General features: G+C 38.6%; 1 long non-coding RNA gene across 1 annotated transcript in view; it reads right to left on the reverse strand.

Annotated features, from left to right (window-relative positions):
* Positions 1 to 8,222, reverse strand: part of LOC137410513 (uncharacterized) — a 35,315-nt gene extending 27,093 nt beyond the window's left edge. The window contains exons 1-2 of the long non-coding RNA XR_010981220.1: positions 8,173 to 8,222; positions 6,108 to 6,303 (exon numbers count right to left, since the gene is read on the reverse strand). This is a non-coding gene — a long non-coding RNA (uncharacterized lncRNA). The remainder of the gene's footprint in view (positions 1 to 6,107; positions 6,304 to 8,172) is intronic.
* Between the last annotated feature and the right edge of the window lie 746 nt (positions 8,223 to 8,968).

The following is an 8,968-nucleotide window of genomic DNA, read 5'->3' on the forward strand; positions in this document are numbered from 1 at the left end:
GAGGTGATGTGTGGTAAGGTAGCGTCGTGCAGACAAGTTGTGAGTGTGAGGCGTTGAAATGGTGAAGTGTCAGTGTTGGTGAGGTGCAGATATCTATTATTTATTAAGTGTTCGGAGAAAGGGAAAATTACAAAAATTTATACGAGAGGGGTAGAGTGAATTTGTGGGGGAAATAAATTTATTGTGTTGAGATGAAGAGCGGTTATCCAACGCTGGTGTCTGGTAAGCAGGGTGATGGTTCGTGGGAGAGATTTATAGAAGAAATGAATTTGTGTATTGAGAGTGCAGTTGAAAGAAGAGGTTATGAAGGTGAAGGTGGCAATAGACGTCCTATTCTGTGAGGTAGAGCTAGGTTAGTGCCGCTATTGAGAGCTGTTGAGCATAGCGGTAGAGAAATATTAAGAGGCGCAGGGTTCAATGTAGATGGTGCAAATTCAACTTATGAAGAGGTAGCGGGCATTTTGCAGAGATACTATGGTAGACAGGAGAGCATGTTTGTGAAGGGGCATAAGTTTCTGACAGCTAGGCTGGCACTTAGGGAAAGTGATAAAGATTTCTTGCAACGAGTTGAGAGTTTGAGCAGATAGCGAATAAGAGGTAGCGAATAATGATAATAGGGTAAGGCTTTCCGTCATATTGGCAGTTAACGGGTTGAGCGATAGAGAAGTAAGTAGAAATTTGATAAAGAATACCAATTTGACTTGGGTGTTGTTAAAGGAGGCATTGAGGGCTCGTGAGATGGCAAACATTTCAGACAGGTTCTTGAAAGCAGATAATAGAGGTAGCGACCTAAAAAGCGAGATTAAAAAAGAGGTAGCAAAAGTATCAGCGTGTGACAGTCGTGCCCAGCACAGGAGTGGTGGTGATAGAGGGTACGTCTCAGGAAGTAGATATTCTCTTAGAAGTAGTCCTAGGAGTACTAAAAAGTATTATAGGGGTAGTAGTGATGAGCATGATGCTAGTAGGTTTGAGGCAAGAAGCCAAAAGTGTAACAAGGACAGAGACAGTAAGAAGTATAGAGACAATAGCAAGGAAAGGCATGTCTTTAGAGATGGAGCAAATAGTAGAGAAGGTAGTGAAAATAGAGTATGCTACAATTGGAAGCGTGGTAGCCGTGAAATGCGGAGTTGTCCTTCCATTAAATGTTTTTATTGTGGGAAACGAGGACACATATCCCGCTATTGTAGGGATAAGAGTAGAGAAGTAAAGTATGGCAGTCGAGATAGCAGTAGGGAGAGGTATTGGGGCAAAGAAGGTCTTCATGATGTAAGGAATAAGTGGAGTAGACCCAGATATAACGGTAAGAACAGGTATGAGAGAGACAATCAGTATGAGAAGCAAGAGATGGATAGGTCTGATAAAAGGTACAGTGACAGTAGCAGGGTTAGAAGTGCAAGACCTGCTGGCTCTAAAGATAAATATGGTGAAGATCAATGACTAGGCTAGAGGACTGTGCACAAATTAGAAGTTAATGGAGTAAATGTGGAGTTTATGTTCGGTAATGAGGCTGAGGTGCCAATAGTAACCGAGGTAACAGCCATTAATTTGAACTTATGGTTAAAGAAACTGTTGAAAGTTTTAGAAACTGTTGATGGTAGTGAGTTGAAAACTGTTGGAAGTGTGGTGGTTCATTTGGAAAGTAAACACAGGCATATGAATATTGAAGTTCATGTGGTGAAGGATTGAGAACAAGCTTCTTGGGCATAACTGAGTTGAAGCAGCTAAAATTATTTGCTGTTGTAAATGTGTTATGCGAAAGCAAGTTTGAGCCTGTAAAGGAATGTAGAATTATTAAGCCAGTTGAGCCGTTTTCACCGAGAACTATTATTGCTGGGTCATGTTATGTTTCAGACAATGTCAAGTTGCAAAACCGGACAAATAAGTCCTACAGGTAGAAATATGTTGCAAAAGGCTGTACAGGTCACGATTGGTGAACTTGTGAAACCAAGAGAGTATAAAGTAGTGAATACATAGAAATGGTAAGTCAAGGAAGGACAGCCCAAGGCACCAGAGAGGTGCAAATGTCTATGGGGAATGATAGAGAACACAGTCACGCTGAGGTAAGTGAAGGTGCTAAGCAAGTGTCTGAACCAGTATCCGTAAAAGAAACGGTTTGCTTTTTTTAGCTGAGCTATCCAGCAGTGGAATGTTAGACAGAAATGGTCATGAGAGAAACGTAGCAGAGATGAAGAGAGGAAAAAGAGAGGCAGAAGAATTCAAAGCCAAGCGTGAGGCAGCAGTCATGGAGCTGAAAAATGTCAAGACACTCAGAGTAGCTGTGTAGGAGTTGGCCGAGGTTCAGAGGAGAATTGCTGGTAGCAGACCTGCACTGGTGGAGAGTCATGTTGAGCTAGATAGTTCTGAGCCTATGTCAACTCCCAGCTTTGTGGTGCCATCCCCTGTGCAGCCGGTTACGGCCCAGGTGGAGACCTTCCACAAAATGCCTTTCAAGCCTGCCTCTTATTAGAAAGAGCAAGGTAAAGACGGAAGAGACGGAGATGAGGTTGAGGAGTCATTACTGACCCAACCAAAAGTCTTCGGGCTTGTCGGGGTTGGTGGAAGTAGTGTTGGTAGTGACAGTGGTCATGGTGAACGTATTGGTAGTGGTGGAGGTCAGGGTGATGGGAAAGCGAGTATACACTGGCAATGGAGCTGGCAGTAACGAGGAGAGTATTTTTGGCAGTGGCACAGGGTCAGACAAGCCAAAGGCATAGCCGATGGAGACTACCTTAACAGAGTTGGGTAGCGAGCAACACAAGGTGAGTTACTACGTCTGCTTGTTGGCAGTAATGGGGTGGCCCGCAACAAAAAGAAAAGAGAAAGGTCATAATGTATTATGGGATTTGTTAGGCTCGGGCTATATTGGTGTCTGAGCTCAAGGCAGTACAGGTGGTCTTGGTAATTACAGTGAGTGAATAAAGCTGGATAAAGCTAGTGGGTAAAGCTAGTAGATTAGGTAGTATAAGGCAGTATTGGGAGGATATAAGGAAGTGTAAGAAAGGCAGACTCTCGTCTACTTTTTCACATCCGTACATGTAAGTGTACATATTTATACAACAGATACTGGTATAAGTGTAAAAATGAGATATCAGACTATCTTTGTCTGACTGAATAGAGAGAGAATGTAAAGGCTATTCCTACTTGAGGCAATACAATTAATGTCCGCCTAAAAAGTATCAGCTTTGACCGTGATTTAGCAATTGAACCTTAGAAAAAACAGAAAATAACATTTCACGAAAACACAAAAAAGTATCGTATTTCATAGAGTTTAGAGAAATCATAGAATTTAAATTAATACGTCATTTAGCCCGTAAAATTGAAGAAAAGGGTATATGGACAGTATATAAGTAAGGGGGATCGTTTCGTAAGAACCCTCGTAGATTTGCAGTAAGATAATTGATTTGTGATTATGCTGGTGCAATATTTGTGAGTTCAAATCCAAGGCGATGCGTGTTTTTCGTTCCAAAATTTTAGTAGCTATAGCTGGACACACTGAATCACAGAATCACACAAACTTTGAGATTTACATATATAGAAGATACATTTAATGTAATTCAGTGTGCGCGCATACAACAGAAACACATGCAAGAGACTGCCAGCGATTTCTGATCTCTTGTCTTTTCTGACCTCCTCACATATTATAGCGTCTCTTGCTGGGTCCGCTCTATTGGTATTTGGTCTTCCGGTTGGCCTCGACTACTATCGCTTGGCCAACCCGGTCCTCATTGGCGACCGTGCCTCCTGCCGAGCAGAAGCTTGGTTTGGTCGCGTCGTTTGTCCTGTCGGCTAGGCAACCTATCCTGGTCTCGGCGCTCTTCTGCCATAATAATATATTTATCTTCACTATAAATTGAGGTAAAATCAAATATGCTGAGAAAATTTTGTATAAAATTAAGCACATATTTATCAGATTTAATTCAAGTTTTAATTGTTTTATTTCTCTTGTTTACTATCAGTAGTGACATTAGCTATATATTAGTAAGTACATTACTTCTTTCAATAGCCTTGGGACCATGAAAAAACAATCTTACGTTAACAGTGTTGAGTATAGCTCTACCAGCAAGCAATGTTTAATGTAGCTTGTTCTTACTTCAGTGGCAGACATACTTTAATATTACACAGCGCAAAATACCATAACAAGATAAGCGCAATTCCCAGAGTCTGTTTGTTGCTTTTTCAAGGGTTCTCTTCCCATATGGCCTTGGTGCAGGAGATTTCAAGGCGCGGCCACCAAAAAATGACAAATGTTATGGACCATATAATCATTCTGTAGCCATGTTTGGGAAAACATTTAATAAGATATATGTGAGTGGATACATTCTTTATATCACAGTATTCTACCGCAGCAGACTGTATGACAGTTTCATGGTCAGACTTGTTTTAGAGTAAAGCTACTAACAAAGTGTCTTGGTTTGCACACCTGTGACTAGTAGTACCTTTTAATAATTGCAGTATAATGTCATCATTATCAAAGGTTAAATGGACAAACTGTCAATAGTTCTCTTTTTGGATAAAATAAAGTTCAAGTGATTTGGAAGAACCTTGATAGTAATCTGTAGTGTGCAGAAAATTCTAGAAAAGTTCAATTCTTTGTCTTTAGACTGAGAGGATTGTCTATAACAAAAGAGAATGCTTACCTATATATTGTATCATTAAAATAGTGCAAAAAGAGTCAATGCATAAAAACTATTTTTTGTAATAGTTATAATAAGCTTCATCAAGTTCTGCTGTAGGTCCAAAAATGGCGTAATTTTAATGGGCAAAGAGTATAGTGGGTACGCACCACTACCTTTTCCAATAAACAAAACAGCTTTAACTGCACCGTTTTTCTCTGATGTTGATCTATACAAGACAGGAAGCCTATGGGCCAGGGGAGCTACAAATACCAGCACACTAGAAAAAGCTTCACACAAAGTTCTGGGGCTCACAGTCAATCAGTTCCTTATCTAAGAAAGTCAATTGTATGTCGCTAGGTATATATTTTTACAATATAGACCGTAGGTAAGATTTAGTGTTGTTCTCCGAGTCAGAAGGAAACACTCAAGTGCCTTGGAAAAAGCCAGCTACATACAGTGTAACACAGGTACATTCTGAAGTAGAGTAGGCAATATATTTATTAAAAATTATCAGAACTCTAAAATTGTCATACAAACACCGGTAAACATGGATTACTAATAACTCTAGGAGTATAACAGTACCTGGATGGTAATGACTCATAGATATACCCTGATAAATTATGTTTAGTATAGTATTTCAAGCGAGGTAAAACAATCCCAAGATAAGAACATGCTTTTCTTTCAACATAGAGGCATGTATGGTTTTAGACTGCTAGAGTGAAAATGAGTACTTATTGCAGGGTGCAAATGTTTTTACATTTTACCGGTGGGTCTGAATTGGTCTTAATACTATCAGTGACTGATTAGTTTGATCACAATTGTTTACCTACGGTCTACAACTTTAACCCTTATGCTTTTATATGTGTTTGTATTACCTGCATCCTACAAGTTAACCCCTTATACTGTCATACACAATTGTACACTTGAGAAAGACATAGAACTTAGAGTAATGTAAGCACAAGATGTAGTTCACTTCAATATAGACATAGAGCCAAGACTGAGTGTATGAACATTGAATGAGTATTGTATAAACTATGTTACTTGAGTACAGTTTGATTATGATAACTGATAAGTATTAAGTCTTCTACTGTAACTTCATATACACAGTTCATCGTTGGTACATTTTAATATGATGAAATAAGCAGGAGCTAATAGAAGAAGTAAAAAACACCCAGCATGGTTTATTGAAATTATGGGGCTCCGTTTCCATCCCAATTATATTTCTACCAAAGAGACTTTTTAATATGCAGAAAATGAGCGTGCAAACAGCAAGAGTTGAATAATTACATATAACCAGAGAGCACAACCATCACAGACTCAAATACTAGTTGATGTCTTAGTGTAACTCAGTGTAACATAGTGCATGTATCATCACCTTGTACTAGTACACTAGCATTCTTATACTCCTCAAATTATACAGTCAGAGTCTTGAGCTTAACAAACATTATAGCAGCAGAACCATGTATTACTAGTTTAGAGCTCATTGCAAACCTTCTCGGGATGCCCTCTGCAGCAGACCAGGATCTGTAGTCTCTCTGATCCATAAGTCGCCTGTATTTGTAAGGTCAACATCAGACCAGAATGGACAGATCAGTGGAGCAGATGATCTTGACTTGGGTAATGGGAATGGTTTAGATGAGTACCTGTTGTATCCCTTGTCTAAAGAAATGAGCCCGTTAGTGCAGACCTGTAAATGGAGCTCGTTGTTACAGCTTGTGTATAGAATAGAGGTCATTGATGCAGTTTGTACATAGAGACCATTGCTGAAGAACTGTAAATGAGCTAATTGCGCTCAATCTCTACCTAAATACTTTGTGGTTTACATTTCATATGAAATCTTAAGCTGGATGGATGTTTAATTTTATATTTCCATAAAATTGTATGTATTGTACTTGTATGTATTGGTACAACACAATAGTAAAAGTATTTTACTTAGATACATTCAAAGGGTTTGGTAGCAACTGGGTTTTGCTGCCCTTAAGAAAAGCAGTAGCTACATAAAATTGTATTAAAAGCTCGGATAAAGAGTATAGCAGTTTTTAGACAGTAATAGTTATGCAATTTATTGTGGTGTACTAAAACCTTTGTAACACCTTCCTAACATCTCCTAACACTTCCCTAACACCTCTCTAACACCTCTCTGCTAGCTTGATGTTGCCTTTTAGTTATTTGTGGGCCTTCTCTGAGGGTATAGGATTTTTCTGTTATATCTATTCCCACCAGGTACTTTAGTATTTTGAAGCCTTTGTTTTGGTGGCATAGCCTCAGGTACTGTTTGTGGATCTGGTTGATGGCTGTTTGAAATGATAGTTTCAAAGAGGCGAGGGTCTGCATCTTCTGCTGAGGAATATCTAGGGAGGAGCCTACCTAGATGTCTCTTTCAGGTTGGCTTTCTATAATGAACTTAAAGATTTAAAGTTCTGCAGCCAAGTTCCTTAACTTAGAGTACTTAACCTTAGAGTTGCGTCGGGCGCAACGTCACGACAGGCTGCAAAATTTGTGCCCTCTCTGTTGATTTTTTGAAATTTGAAATAATTCTGAAAAGCAATGGGTATCAAGTCAAAAAAGAGGAAAAAGCAATGTTCTGAAACTAATAAAGAAGGGCAGATAGACGAACTGGACAGTCAGACTTCTGAAGAAGAAACAAGTGGAGTATTAAAATCCAATCAGCTGCCATACATCTTGTCCAGGATCAAATCTCTTCGCAAGAAAATAGATCATGCCAAAAGGACTAAAACTACCTACGACATTCTGGGTAAGCCTGAAAACCCACAGATAGTAATACATTGTACTGCTGCCGGTTATGAGGTTTTCAAACGTAGTTTCGTGGTTCATCTAACTATAAAGTGGAATCGATCAAGGAGAATATAGACCATTCTGGTCTAGTAGTGCACTCGAGTGTTTCAGCCTTGTATACTGTAAATTTTTACAGCACTACAAGTAGAATACTTGTGAACAAGGTTACAAATCTTGACATCTTATTTTCCCACTATGAACAGATATTAACCACCTTCACAGAGGATCAAGAGAAGGCTCTCAATGTGCAAATAAAAACCAAGTGCATTGATGAGCTTTCAACGCTGTTTTCATCTAATTCTCCATCATATATTCAATCAGTACCTTTGTGTCTGTCTACAATCAATCATGAAGCCTCAACAAGTGCTTCATACACTACTTCCGAAAAAGCTACAGTAACATGTAAAAACTGCTCAACATTGAGTACTACAGTAAAATTCTTAATCACCAGAGTTGCGGATTTGGAAACAAAAATTGACAAGTTACTATCATCATCTATTTCTACAGAAAATCTTAAGGATAAATTCATCAGGTATTCATCATGGTCATCAAATCAGTTTGATAACAAACTTTTAGCTATGCAAAAATCATTATTTGATGAGCTCAAGGAACAACAAAATTCTTATGCTGAGACAACAAAGCGAAATCTTTATTTTCAAGATCAACCACTAAGGAAACATTCAGCTAATGCAACAGTGTGTAAAAACCCAGAAAGTAAATCGTGCAACAAACAAAATACGCCGCCAACTTGAAATCTTACCCTAATGGATGTTGATCAGCCTATTCCAGCAACAGCTGTCAAGCAACCAGCTCAATCTAGACAACAGAAGACTGCTTTTGTTGGAAACAACAACATTGTGGTTTCAATTCGACCAAACTCTTATCTCCATAAATCATTTAATCAAGACACGGTACGGAAAGCTATAAACAGTCAGTACGGGCCAACCATCATTGAACTCGTTACTCGCTACAACTTCAAATCAAACAATCCTAGAATTATGATTCAGTTCCGATCCCGGGACATCGCTAAAGGAGTTATAGATTGTTGGAAATCTGATCTGTTTGATGGATCATTCCTCAGACTGTCCATTGATCCAGATTCTCTTAAAGAGAATGTAGTTATTGTTAAAGGTGTCCCACTCGATGCAGATGACAATAAAATACATCAAGATATCAAAGATACTGACCCTGATGCCTTCATAGAAAGATTGTTCAAAGATGGTAAAAGATTGAGGTCCTTGAAGATTAAATTCTCCTCTTCCCTATTCTACCAAAATACCATCTCACATGGAATAAGTATACCATCAACTCATTGTTTATGTCATGCTGAACCTCTTAAATGATGGATCTCTCTAAAGGATTTTCCATCGCCCGTTTAAATATTAGAGGTTTATCTTCCAAAATGGATGAAGTTAAGTATTTGATTTTTAAGTATAAATTTAAAGTTATTTGTTTTTTTGAGACATTTCTTGGAGCTAGACATGGTGATGTTTACTTTAAAATTTCTGGTTATAATATGATAAGAAATAATAGGAACTATAACCAGGGCAGTGGCT

Source organism: Watersipora subatra, chromosome 1 (assembly GCF_963576615.1).
Source record: "Watersipora subatra chromosome 1, tzWatSuba1.1, whole genome shotgun sequence".
Lineage (NCBI taxonomy): Eukaryota > Metazoa > Bryozoa > Gymnolaemata > Cheilostomatida > Watersiporidae > Watersipora > Watersipora subatra.